The sequence below is a fragment of the Panthera uncia genome (assembly GCF_023721935.1).
Source record: "Panthera uncia isolate 11264 chromosome A1 unlocalized genomic scaffold, Puncia_PCG_1.0 HiC_scaffold_16, whole genome shotgun sequence".
In the NCBI taxonomy this organism is placed as follows: domain Eukaryota; kingdom Metazoa; phylum Chordata; class Mammalia; order Carnivora; family Felidae; genus Panthera; species Panthera uncia.
The window spans coordinates 8,594,926-8,609,586 of NW_026057576.1; the positions used below are offsets into that span (position 1 = coordinate 8,594,926).

The window sequence follows — 14,661 nt, forward strand, 5'->3', positions numbered from 1 at the left end:
CCAGTGGGATGTTAACAGATATGACACAACAACCTTGAAAAGTGCTTATGCCGTTGGACCCGCTGTCTTGTACTTCTGCTCTTGCCATGAGAATAATATGTCTGGACCAGCCTGCTGGGTCCAGGAGGAGGAAAAGACATGTGTGATCTGAATTGCCTCAGCTAATCTTCCTCAGCCAAGCCTAGAGCAGAGCTCCTCAACTGCTCCGCAGGTAATTGAGTGAGCCCAGCCAAGATCAGCAGAACCACCTAGCCAAGCCCAGCCTAGATCAGCCAAAATTCGGCCAACTCACAGATAGGTGAATTATAAAGATAAATGACCATCATTTGGAAGTCATTGAGTTTGGGGATGATGCATGATACAGTATTTTGGAAGCAATAGCTAACAAGTTTGGCCACTTGTTTGGTGTTGTTATCTATTATCTCTCCATTGTTAAAGTTCTTTTTAATCTTTGTAATTATAAGTAATCTGCAGAATGATGCTTCAAGACCATGTGAACATCCAGTGACTTAACTGACTGAGCTCTGTGGCACCCTCTTTCGTCTTAAAGCATTTTTTTGTCTTTAGCAGTGTAAGGCATTCTCTCTTGCTGGATTGCATTGACTAGTATTTTGTTAAAGATTTTTGCATTGGGGCATCTGAGTGGCTCAGTCTGTTAAGCGTCCAGCTCTTGCTTTCTGCTCAGGTCATGATCTCAAGGCTCTCAGGTTTGAGCCCTGCATAGGGCTCTGTGCTGACAGTGCAGAGCCTGCTTGGAACTCTCTCTCTTTCCTTCTCTCTGTCCCTTCCCTGCTCTCTCTCTCTCTCTCAAATAAATAAACTTAAACAAAAGATTTTTGCATCAGTGTTCATGAGGGATATTGGTCTGCAGTTTCCTTGCAATATTCTTGTCATGTTTTGGTATCAGAATAGTGTCCTTACAATATGAATTGAGAAGTGATCCCTCCTCCTCCATCTTTATGAAAGAACTTGAGTAGAATTGGTATTATTTCTTCCTTAAATATTTGGTGGAAGTCATCAGGGAAGTTATCTGGGACCAAATGGTGGTTGTAGGAAGGATGTGAACTATAAATTTAATTTATTTAATAAACATAGGGCTAATCAATGAGCTATTTCTCCTTAAGTGAGTTTTGAGAGTTTATGTCTTTCAAGGAGTTTGTCCATTTCATGTAAGTCATGAAATGAATTGGGATAGCATTGTTCCTAATTTTGTTATTATTCTTTTAATATCTGCAAGATATATAGTGATATCACCTCTTTCATTCCTAATATCAATACCTTCTTTTTTTTTTCTTAGTATGTCTAGGAGTTTATCAACTTTACTGATATTTTCAGGGAATCTGTTTTTTATTTCACTGATTTTCCCTGGAATTTTTCTGTTTTCGATTACGTTAATTTCTTTTTTGTTATTTCCTTTCTTCTGCTTGGATTGGGTTTAATTTGATCTTTATTTCTTAATTTCTTAAGGTGGAAGCTTATACTGTCAATTTAAGGCTTCTCTAGGGATGCCTGGGTGGCTCAGTCAGTTAAGTGTCCAACTCTTTCTTTCATCTCAGGTCATGATCGCATGGTTTGTGGGTTTGAGCCCCATGTTGGGCTCTGCGCTGACAGCACAGAGCCTGCTTGGGATTGTCTCTCTCCCTCTCTCTCTGCCCCTCCCCCGCTCTCTCTCTCTCTCAAAATAAATAAACATTAAAAAGAAAACTTTTTAAAAATTTTTTAACATTTTTAATTTATTTTTGAGAGACAGAGAGACACAGAGCATGAGCAGGGGAGGGGCAGAGAGAGAAGGGAAGACACAAAATGTGAAGCAGGCTCCAGGCCCAGAACTGTCAGCACAGAGCCCAATGCAGGGCTCAAACCCACGAATGTTGAGATTACGACCTGAGCCAAAGTCGGATGCTTAACCGACTGAGCCACCCAGGCACCCTGTGATTATTTTTTTAATGTTACATTGATGCAGTTTTGGTTTCCCCTTTAACCCCAGAAATATGTACAGTGTATATGTTGGTGCATGTGCGTGTGTGTGTGTGTGCGCGTGTGCGTGTGCGTGTGTGTGTATTATTTAAGAGAAGTAGAGATTTTTTGTGGTACCGATTTCTAGTTTTATCTTGATTAGATTGTGTTATTTGTACCTGTTTTTTGTACACTTATTAAGGCCTTTCTTGTGTTTAAAATTTGAAAAAGATTCAAAATAAATGTTTTTTTAAAAAATCAAGACTTTTTTAGAACAGTTTTAAGTTCACAGCAAAATTGAGGGGAAGGTACAGAGATTTCCCATATACCCTCTGTCTCCTCACACACATAGCACATGGGCATTTACAAAGATTTAAATCTGTTTTATGGTATAGAGTTGGCATTTTACAAATGGTATAGAGTAAGTCATTTTACAAATACGGTGTTCACGTCTTTTATATCCAAAATATTTTTTATCTGCCTAACCTTTAAAGGACTAAGTAAGAGGGTTATTAACATTTTCTCAATATTATTGCTTTTCTGAAATTTTATACATGTAACCGTTTTGGGTTTCTGCATTTTTGTGTCAGTAATCGGGCACATAATTATTTATGCTGGCAATTTTCTTTGTCTTTTGTATTCTCCTTCAAGAAAAGGTCACTCGCCATGTCCTTTTAATACTTCCCCTTAGAAGCCTCCATTTGATATTAATAACTCAGTTCCTACTCTGATTTTGCTTGTATTTGCACAACTTATTTATTCCTTGTTTTCCTTTTTACCTTTCCTGGTCACTTGGTCTAGTACTGTTCCTTTGGGGCAGCATGTGGTTGAATTTTGGCTTTTGCAGGTTGTGACTTCTTGTGTTTCCTGGGACTTTAGCACCTATGTCACTATCCCTGCTCTGCCTGAAGTCTTATCTGTACTCTTCCACATCTTCTTCACTAGTGCTCCCACGAATACTCTCTCTCTGCCCACTTGAAACTACACTACTTTCACCTGCACGTGGCCCCACTGCCACCTGCTAATTCAAAATTGCGTCCCCAGGGCCGGCAACCGTGCCCAGAACCCCGGAGGCTCTTCGATAAATGTTTAGTGAGTGATAAGTCTAGCATTAGCTAGGGTCAGGTTCATTGGTAATAAAACCCAAATATCAGTGCCTTAAAAATGAGTCTATCTCTCCCTTATGTAAAATTCTTAAGCCCTTAGGCGTTTAATGCAGAGCTGGTAAGAAGGCTTTGTTCCGCGGAATTTCCCAGTTCCTTCTAAACCACTGTTCTGCCATTTCTAGAGTGTGTTCCTTATCCTCGTGGTCCAAGAGAGTCCACATCTCAGACCCCAAGATGGAAGAAAGAACAAAGAAGAACCAGCCGGAGGAGTGTTCCAGGAGTCTGTGCCGGAAGGTTCCTGGAATCTGCCATGCACACAAATGCTTCTACTTGCACGGCGTTAGCCGGAATTCGGTCACACAGCCATTCTTCCCACAAGAGAAGCTGAGATGTGCTAATCTGGATAGCTGTGTGTCCAACCCAAATTGTATTCTATGGAAGAACCCTGAAGACCTGAGAAGGAACAGGCTCCTTGCGGAAATCGCAAGAAGATGGGAGCCGGGCCGTAGGGTGAATGAGGTAGCATGGGAGGTCGGCTACGAGAAAAGGAGGGCCTGACATGTGAAGTCTCAGACAGCCAAGACCATGGATATACTCCTATAGACTCTTTATTAGCGAGGGTCCTGAGAGGAAACAGACAGCACTCTTGAAAGGGTGGCACGAGTTCAATGAAGGGACTCTACAAGAGGTGGGCAGGGCCAAAGAAGACTAACGTGGGCTGGCGAAGCACCCCAGGGCCAGCAACTGCAGGAAACTACCATCACTTCCAGGACTGCCGAGGCAAGTGGATAAACAGGTACCGGAACCCTGCAGCTGTAGTCGTAGGAAAGGGGTCTCGGACAGGAGCTGTGCTTTTGGTAGAGGGACCTCGCCGCCACAACATGAAGCCCGAAAGTGGAACTTGGTGATATAATTTGCCAGGCCCGGTGCAACATGAAACAAAAGGGCCACTTGTTCAGACACTGCTGAGAACTCCAAGATGATGCCAGCAGGGCATTAAAGCAAGCATGCTGCCCTTCCGAGCACAGGGCCCTGTGCATCTATCTGTACAGGTCAAACATCTGTGAAGCTGGATTTGCCCGGCGGAGAAATAGCCAAGGACGAGTGCCCCCCAGACTTCTCTCTCTTCCAGCCCCCTGACCTTTTCCAGTGCCTCTCACTGTCCATACCCAAATGGAAGTCGAAGCAAAAGTGTTGGGGTGAGGCAGTCCGTGGCGGTCGGCCCTGGGGGAGAAAATGGATAGCGTGAATCCGGAAACAAGCAGAGAATATCCAGCTCAGCTCTGGAGGGCCATTAGAGATTTTTTCAGCAGAGTGACGTGTCCAATTAGTTTTTAGGAACAACTTTTTGGCAGCAGTGTGGAGGATGGATTGGAGAGCCTGGAGGCAGAAAGACCAATTAGAAGGCTATTATGTAAGTTCCAGAGTTGCCTTCTCTTTTCTTTTTTTAAATATCAAACTCCCAGGAAGGAACAGATTTTATAACGCCGGCCAAATAACACACACAAACACATGTATATGTGTGCGTGTATCTATATGAAACCCAGAGTCCACAAAACACAAAGCCTTAGTGCAACAATGCTTCACTTTACTAGAAGCAGAGTACTCTGATTTCATTAAAAAATGCTGGTTGCATATTACAATCATCCTTTCACAGTGTATGAAAATCAAACCATCATATTGTACGCCTTTAACTTTTATGTAATATATGTCAATTATTTTTCAATAAAGGTGGAAAAAATATTGCTTCCAAGCCACCATGTTGATTAAGAGCCACAGCTTTTAGCTTGAAAAACCTAGGTCTGAGAGTACAAAAGTAAACTAATAGCCCGCAAAGGTGTTCGTATCCTAATCCCCAGACCCTGGGAATATGCGAGTTTACATAGCAAGAGGGATTTAGCAGAATTTATTTCATTGAGGACTTTGAGATGGGAGGCTATGCTGGATTATCCAGGTGGGTCCAGGGTAATCACAAGGTCCTTAGAAAGGAAGAAGGACGGAGAAAGGGTTGTTGAAGGAAGCAGCGTCAGGGTGGTACAGCTGGCCATCGCTGGTTTTGAAGATCGTTGGCCATGAGCCAAGGAGTGTATTCCTCTAGAAGGTAGGAAAGATAAGGAGTAGGATTTTCCCCCGGAGGCTTCAAAGAATGACGCCTTGATTTTCCTCAGTGACACCCATAGGTCTGTCACCGCTGTGTGGTGTCTTAAGCTGTAGAGTTTGTGACGATTCATTACAGCGACCATGGGAAACTGGTACTCAGGGGCAGATGGTGAGAGTCGGAATGAGGCAGTGTCAGGGGGGATGGATGGAGAGGAGAGGACTGGATATTCTAGTAGGACCTTTAAATGTGGAGTCCAGGTTCTCTCTTAGGGTGGAGGGCCACAGGACAAATCACAGTTTTTCTTCCTCTAGCGTTTGACCTTTGCAGGAGGATTCAAATGAATGTCAAAGACTTAGCGGGGCAAAAAAAAAATCTGTTTTAAAACTCTGTTTTCGTGGGGTGAGTGTAGGGGTTCAGGGCAGCTCAAGACATTGTGCTGTCAACCTGTGAGCTGATCTGGAAGGTGGAAAGAGCCACCTGGATGGTGTCTTTTTAACTGACTAGCTTCGCTCTCACAGATGACTCTTGGATGTATGTAGAACTCACAAAGCCAAGCAAATAATGTTGATTTTTCTAGAAATCGAAAGAAGAAAGTGCTCCAGTATGGAAGAGGCCATCAGCCACACAGTGGGGCTTGAAGGTGAATGATTTGTAAATGGGCAGATCACCACATGAGTCTGTGCAAGGTGCTTGTATCAATAGTTGGACGCAGGGCAGGAAAGTCAGCAACAGGATCTGGTAATGATCAGCTTATATAAACAATCAATTTGCATTTATAAGTTACTTGTTGTGAACGCACAGACCGTCTGAAAAAAATCTAGCAAAAACTAGAAAGCATACTTTAAAATAAATCATTTACAGTAGCAGTAGAAAACATAAAATAAGGTGTCTAAAAATCTAACTATGAGCAATACTTTTACATAGAAAATGATAAAACATTATAGAAAGACATAACAAGCTCTAATACATGAAAAGCTATTCCATGTTTGTGGATGGCAGGACGGTCTTAAAGATGCCAGATCTCCCAAATTGTTCTAGAAGCACAGGGCAAGAAAAGTCATACTTCAGTCGACTATGCGCACGTGTCCATGCACACGTGTGGGGAACTTAACATGATAACCCTAAGGTGCAGGCGTAAGAACAAAGAGTCGAGAATCTCTGGGGCTGTTGGCAGTTTCGCCCTCCCAGATGTCATTCCTTGTTATTAGGCTGTGTCCAACAGGACCGTGCGGTACAGGAGCAGGAAAAGACACACAGGCTAGTGGGACAGAACAGCAACAGATCATGTATCCACGTAACCATGGTCAATGACAGAAGGACACCACAACTCAAGAGGGAAAGGATGGACTCTTCAATAAACGGCCATGAGACAAATGATTATAGGAGAAAACATAAAAACTGGACTCAGATAGAGAAAGCAAAACTTAAAACTTTTAAAAGGAAGATAGAGTAGAATCATCTTTTCACATCGAGGAAGGAAATAAAGTCGAAGGCACACACATACACACAACAAAAAGGAAAACACAGGTTTGTTCGATTACGCTAAAATTTAAAACCTTTGAGTACAACCAAAGACACCATAAGCAACATGAAAATGTAAACGAAGCCTGGGAGGAAAATGGTGTATACAGGTAACTAATAAAGGAGCAGAATCCAGGATATGTTAATAATTCTACACATCAGTAGGAGTCAGCCAACCCAGTAGGTAAGCAGGCGATGGATATTTATTGGCAATTCACAAAAGAGAAAACCTGAGCCACCAGTGAATATGCAATGGCATGTTCCACTTCACTCGTCAGTGAGGAAATGAAAACAAAAATGAGATTCCCACTCTCACCAAAGTGGCAACGGTTTTAAAATGTGGCCCTATCAGGTGTTGGAGAGGATGTAGAGAAAAAAAAGCACCTTCATACTTTCCTGGTAGGAGAACAAACTGGTACAAGTAATTTCTTTCTTTCTTTCTTTATTACATTTATTTTTGAGAGATTGAGTGCAAGTGAGGGAGGGGCAGAGAGAAAGGGACAGAGAATCCAAAGCATTTTGACACGGGGATTGAAATCACAAACCACGAGATCATGACCTGAGCCGAAGCCAGAGGCTCAACCGGCTGAGCCACCGGGGCACCGCCTGGTACAAGCATTTTAGAGAACACTCTGATGGTATCTAGTGACCTTGAAGAAGAGGTGCAAAGTTGACGACCTGAAACTCCATTCCTAGCAATGTTTCCTGGAGAAACTAAGGCATGGACCCAGGACCCAAGCATCATTCAAGTATCATTTATACTGGAAACAAAATATCCATCATTAGGAGACCAGGCAAATAAATAGTGACTCAGTCACCCAAGGAGGTACTCTGTATGATAGCTAAGAAGGAAGTAACCAGAGCCTTGTATATCTCTGCAGATAAATCCCGACAACATAATGTTGAAGCAGAAAATCAAGTTGTAGTGAAATAAGTGTAGGAACATAGCATGAAAAACGCTATTTTTTGTGTGCACAAACATACGTATGAAAATTATAAAACAAATATCAAAATGGTAAGCCCCAAACTCAGAATAGTAGTTAGGTTTAAGAAAGGTGGAGGGGCACCTGGGGGGCTCGGTTGGTTAAGCATCCAAGTCTTGGTTTCAGCTCAGGTCATAATCTCACAATTTGTGGGATTGAGCCCTGCATCAGGCTCTGCGCTGACAGCACAGAGCCTGCTTGGGATTCTCTTTCTCTGTCTCCTCTCTTTGCCCCTCTCTCTCTCTCTCTCAAAAAAAAAAAAAAAAAAAGGGGGAGGTGAATGCAATGGAGGAGGGTGGGAATACACAGAAGGCTGTATCTGTAATGTCTTGTTTCTATCTTACACTCATTATCCTATTTTATGCTTTTTATTTACACGGCTTTATATGCTTGAATAATTATATTTAAAAACTCAAGCCCGGGGCGCCTGGGTGGCTCAGTCGGTTAAGCGTCCGACTTCGGCTCAGGTCACGATCTCGCAGTCTGTGAGTTCGAGCCCCGCGTCGGGCTCTGTGCTGACTGCTCAGAGCCTGGAGCCTGTTTCAGATTCTGTGTCTGCCTCTCTCTCTCCCCCTCCCCCGTTCATGGTCTGTCTCTCTCTGTCTCAAAAATAAATTAAAAAACGTTTAAAAAAATTTTTTAAAAACTCAAGCCCTTCACCATGGCAACAAAGTCACCCACGGTCTTGCCCCCTCTGAGGTTGTCTTTGCGGATCCTTCCAGTCCCCCCGTCCATCACTCCTGTGTACTACTGGGCTCCAGAGATACCAAAGAATCCTGTTGTTTCCTGAATACATTCCTTTGCACAGCTGCATGCTTTTGCTTATGCTCTTCCCCACCCCCCCCCCCAAGGTCTTCTATTCTAGATCCCACGTGGAAAACTCCATCCTTCCAGATTCATTTTCTATTCATCTATCTCTGGTTTTCTCCAAGGAAATGCTTCTCAAACTTCAACGTGCATAGGAGTCAGCCTTAGATCTTATTAAAATGCAGGTTCTGATTCCGCGGGTTTGGGTGGGGGCCCCCGTTCTGCCTTGCTAATAAGCTCTCAGGTAATGCCAATGGTGGCACAGGTCAGAATCACACTATAGTAGCCAGACCCTTCTTCTTGGGTAGTTAGAAGCTCCCGGCTCCAGATTTCCATAGCCTCCTCTACATCCCTTATTATAACATCCATTGCGTTGCTCTCGGTCTGTTTTTTATATCCAACCTTTTTCATGACACTCTGAAAAGTAGTTATCTCATAAGGGTAGTAATCCTGCCCGGGGCCTCACTGCATGGCCAGCACCTAGCATTCCCTCGCTGAAATATTTGAAACGTTCCAATGTTAAAAATACAATTGCCTGTTGCACCTCTGGTGAAACCTTATTAAATCTGTTCGAACGTTTCTGTGTTTTATATCCCAGGCCAGTAGCAACAGGTAGGCAGAGCGGTAAATGCATAGTGTGTGCAGATCCGGTCTGAATAGGTTCCTAATTACGGTGCTCAACTGGAGAGGGGAACTGGAAACCCTTAAAAAGTTTCGGAACCCTTAGGGCAGAGAGAGCTTTGGAGATCCAGGGGATTTTCGTTACTTAGTCACAGGGCATGGATTTTGTTCTAAGCATTAAGATGGTTTATGGGCGGTTTGTAGACCTGTTGTGAGAACATAGGCCCTCTGAGAAAGATTGAAAGGGCAAACGCAGGGCTGGCTGGTGACTAACAGCCTGGCCAGGGTTCCTGCCCGTTGGGAATCTTCTCCGTGGCCCTGTTGCACCCTGTGCATGTACCTGCGGAGGCTGGCGGGTGCAGGGAGGGTGCAGCCCAGCACGTGCCCCCACCTGCCCACCAATTGTGGCCCTCCCGCTCAGCGGCTGTGACTCCCTGAGCAACTTACTTCGCCTTTCTGGACCTAGGAGCGCCAGCTTTCAACCGAATACCGCGTGGACATATACTGAAGATAGAGTCCTTGTTTATCTGAAATTCAGTTTGTAATTGGGCACGCAATATTTGAATCGGCAAAATTATCTGGGACTCGCCTTCTTTGTTGCTAAAATGAGGTACCAGTCTCATCAGATTGTGAGGCTGAAATAATTAAATATGCGGAGAGGACTTAGAATGGGCCCCGGCTCAGAGCGTGTTACCCATAGGATCAAATCCACATTCCTCAGTCGTGGTGGGGGGGGGGGGGGCTTTCAAGGCTTGCACCTCCCCCCTTGTCTTCCCAGTCTCCATTACCACTGCCCCTCCCCTCTGTGATTCCATGCCGAGCCTACACCCAACCATGTCCTGCCTCTGCTCCCTTTCTTGGCAGCTGCCTCTACCCAGAATCCCTTTCTCGTGAGCGCCCTGATGAGAAGCCACTAGTCCAGGGTAGCTGTACTTAAGACTGCCCCTCTGTGGACTTCTCTGCTCCGAGCCTCACCTCGTGAGCCCCTTCACAGCACTTTATACAGACCTTTATCTGTCCCTGTCTCGCTGTAGTAAACTTGTTTCACTCTTTGTGTTATATTTTCTTTAACAGTATAATGTTTGTGTGTGGATTAATGTTAATCCACGATCTGGTGCTTTTAGTTACTGTCTGAAGTCTCTTAATCAGGAACTCCTATACCAAGGGCGATAGGTGAACATTTAAAAAGCTGCCCGACTTCAAATATTCTTATTTAAGTCCGCACCAGAGGACTTGCTCTTTGAGTAAGGGGTGTGGAAGTAATTTCTCACTTATAGAATGGGTGGTATTCAAAATATACAGTAGAGCAGAAGGACTTCAACTTGTCCTGTCGTGGGCAGAACAGAGAAAAGCCAAGATCTAAACCGCACACAGCCCTGGGTGTTGCACTTACTGGAGGCTTCTCCCATCTGATTTGATTGATTTCATCGACTGTCAGGATACAGATGCATTTGCCTCTAGTGAAACTTTCAGTGCAAGGTGTTGGAGAGTCTGAAAGAACAGAGAGCAAGGACTTCACCAGAATTACAGAACAGATTGAGAGCTGTTTTTTTTTTTTTTCACTTGCTTGCTAATAAAAGTTGGCTCACCGTGTGGAAAGTGGGCTAAGATGTGCCCTCATCGTGCTATACCACCTGGTAGGGAGGGGAGTGGGACAAGGGACATCTGTATCCTTTCTTGTACCCTACGCGTTGGAGGCCACTGTCATCCACCAAAAGGGACTCGATGATCACGAAACCAAATTGGTCTAGTTCAGTTTGCAGCGCTCTGTCTCTCCAACCGAAGGTGAGCTCGAGAGTCGGGACCTGTGTTAGTAGTGTTTCACTCCAGCCCCCCCCCTGCAGCTGGCCCAGCAGGAGGTGCTCAGTATGGAAGGGGTGACAGGACCCTTGAAAGACCCTTATTGCAGAGCCAGCTGGAAAACGTTGAGACAGAATCAGACATCCAATTAGCGAATATGATCAGGGTGAAGACACAGAAAAAAACGAAGGATACACGAGAAAGGAACCCTTTGATACACCTTCCTTGAAATTCTCTAAGAAACCGCTTTCCCTCTTGAGAATTCATGATACATAGCGTCACCTTCACATTAAAGGTGTTGAAGAATGTTCTCAAAAAGTAAATCCTCCTCAGGCACTTTACCTCTGGGTATTCTTCCTCAAACCTGAGGCCTTAGTCTAATCAAGAGAAAACATCCCTCTAACCCAAGTTAAGCAACATTTTACAAAATGTCTGGCCAGCACTCTTCAAAACTGTCAAGTTCATGATAAACAAGGGAAGACTGAGAAACTGTCAAGATCAAAGGAGCCTATAAAGAGAAACCCTAAGTACAGTGTAGGATCCTGGATGACATCTCAGAACAGAAAAAAGACATTAGTGGGAAAATGGATAAAATCCAGATATGTCTGGAGTTTAACTGATGGCACTGTACCAATGTTAATTTCTTAGTTTTGACAAGTGTACCATAGGTAATGACAGATGTTAATATTAGTGGAAACTGCATGAAGGATATCTGGAAACTGTATTCATCACTTTTCGGTGCAACTATCATTATTCTAAGATAAAAAGGTCATTTAAAAAAGAAGTTTTAAAATAAGGTAGATATTTGAATGACAATTGTAGAAAAAAGAGGAATCTAGCTTTTGACACTAATGAAGTCAAACATTTAAAGGTAAGTCATGGATTCCAGGAAGAGCCACCTGCTAGGCTGGGTCTGATCCTGACCACTCGCCACGGAGGTCCTACCGGCTTTTCAGTTAGAATCTTGTTTCCACTTGGCTAATCTGCGTGGCTTTGTTAAGGATAGATGGCTGGCTATCGTGTACGATCGACTTTGGGAGAAGTGGAATAAACCTCTTCAGGGCTGCGTCTGCAAAGCTAAAGGCATAGCGAATCACAAACATCACAGCGTCACATTCCTTTCTTCTAATGAGTATTAAGCATCGAGACCTACTCCGTCAAGTGCCTCCCGCAGGACTTGGCACACTATTGGTATATCGGAAATATTTGCTGGCTTTATGTTACCATGGCCCAGTTCAGAGTTGCCCACTTACTCTGATGGGAGGGAGAAACAACAACAACAAAAAAACCAGCTCCAAAGTGGATATGAAACTGAGCTCTTTCTGCTGATGTTGGCTTTGGGGCCTTTATTTTAAGTGCAAGAGGAGGGAGAGAGACAGAGGGCAAGCAGGGGAGGGGCAGAGAGAGAGAGGGAGACACAGAATCTGAACAGGCTCCAGGCTCTGAGCTGTCAGCACAGAGCCCGATGGGGGGCTGGAACTCCTGAACCACGAGATCATAACCTGAGCCGAAGTCGGCTGTTTGACCGACTAAGCCACCTAGGCGCCCCCATACTGTACATTTTTTTAAATGATTGTTCCATTAATCAGTTTTATGATTTTAAAAATGGTAAATAATATTAGTCAATACTAGTCAATGTAGCACTTCCTATGGGCCAGGTGGTATTCTAGGGCTTTACATATACTAACTTGTTAAATTCTCACAACAATCCCGTAAGCTGGTTACCGTATTCATTCTTGTTTTACAGATGAAGAAAGTGAGGCACAAATTAGTCACGTATCTTTCTCAGGATTATATACATTTCGCTATTTGATAAAAACACTTGATGTGGATGAACTAGGATTTGAACTAGATTGTGTCGCTTCAGAACCCACACCTCTAATCATGACACTACAGCTGTGCCCCATGAATTCATTTGCAAAGTGTGAGACTGTGGAAGCCAGCTCCAAAATGGTACTCACCTCCTGGAATTCATCCCCTTGTGTAGTCCCCTTCCACGAGTCAGGATTAGTCTGCGTGTCCGATAGAACATCGTGGAAGTGACCGTGTGTGACATCTGAGGCCAGGTCACAAAAGGCATTTCGGCGATTCCCCTGGGTCTCGAGGGTAGCACTGACTCTGGGGGAGGTCAGCGCTATGTTGTGTAGACACTCAAGGGTAATTGTGGAGAAGGAACCCACCTGGCAGCCATGTAAATGAGGCACATTGGAAGCAAAAGCTCCAAACCCAATTAAGCTTTAAGTGAGCACGGCCTCTGCTGACATCTGACTGATCCTAATGAGAAATTGCGAGCCCAAACTACCCAATGAAGCTGCTCCAAAATTCTTGACCCATGGTAACTGTGAGAGAAAATACATATTCGTTGTGCATTCGAGTTGCTAAGTCTGGGGACAATTTGTTACACAGCAATTGGATAACTAGTACAGAAAACACTCAGAAAAGTGTGAAAAAGAAATCACTTCGAATCTTACAATTCCGATCGTAAGATTCCAATTAAAAATTTTTTTAATGTTTTATTTATTTCTGAGAAAGTGTAAGTAGGGGAGGAGCAGAAAGAGAAGGGAACAGCGAATCCAAAATGGGCTCTGCGCTGACAGCAGTGAGCCCCATGTGGGGCTCAGACTCACAACTGTGAGATCATGACCTGAACTGGTTGGATGCTCAACCGACTGAGCCACTCAGGAGCCCTAAAATTCCTTCTTTTTATGCTCAAACATACTTAAGCTCAATGCATGTCGTTTTAAAAAATATAACTTGGTTCATAACGTACGTTCATTTTTGTATACTGCCATTTTCCCACTTAATGCGTAAATAGATATCCATGTCAGTAGAAAAGTCTTTTGAAACGTAAGTTTAATGGCTTTGTAACAGTTCACAATGGAGCTTTATTTTGGGACATTTAAGTTGTTTCCATATTTCTGCTATTATAAACACTAACACAGTAACTACTTTGGAAAGAGACAATGTGGCGAATTGTCAAGACCACAGCCTTTGAATTCTCTGTATGCAAATTCTAGTTCTGCCCTTCCCTAGTGCAACTTTGAATAAGTTCCTTAGTCTGTGCTGTTTCCTTGATCTATAAAATAAGAATTGCAGTGCTTTTGTGGGCACGTCTTCTTACTTTTTTATTGAACTAAAATATACATAAGTTACCATTTTAAGCATTTTTTTTAACGTTTTTATTTATTTTTGAGACAGAGAGAGACAGAGCATGAACAGGGGAGGAGCAGAGAGAGAGGGAGACACAGAATCTGAAACAGGCTCCAGGCTCTGAGCTGTCAGCACAGAGCCCGACTCGGGGCTCGAACTCACGGACCGTGAGATCATGACCTGAGCCGAAGTCGGACGCTTAACCGACCGAGCCACCCAGGTGCCCCCCATTTTAAGCATTTTTAAGTTCAGTGGCATTGAGTACATTCACATTGTTGTGTGACCATCACCACCATCCATCTCTAGAACTTGTTCATTATCCTAAACTGAAACTCCGCATCAGCTAAACACTAACTCCACATTCTCTCCTACACTTAGCCTCCGTTCCACTTTATGTCTCTGTGGATTTGGCTATTCTCGGTACAATATTTGTCCTTTTGTGTCTGGCTTATTTTACTTAGTATGTCTTCAAGGTCCAACTATGTTGTAGCACATATCCAAATTTCATTCTTTCTTAAGGCTAAAATTCTCTTGTATGTATATCCCACATTTTATTTATTCAGTCTTCTGATGATAGCCTTTTGAGTTGTTTCCACCTTTTGGCTATTGTGAATAA

General features: G+C 43.6%; 1 long non-coding RNA gene across 1 annotated transcript; it reads right to left on the reverse strand.

Annotated features, from left to right (window-relative positions):
• Positions 1 to 4,352: 4,352 nt before the first annotated feature.
• Positions 4,353 to 12,917, reverse strand: LOC125934090 (uncharacterized). The gene is made up of 3 exons (XR_007461205.1): positions 12,857 to 12,917; positions 10,489 to 10,586; positions 4,353 to 4,442 (listed from the first exon to the last, which is right to left on the reverse strand). It is a non-coding gene; the product is annotated as an uncharacterized LOC125934090 (long non-coding RNA).
• Between the last annotated feature and the right edge of the window lie 1,744 nt (positions 12,918 to 14,661).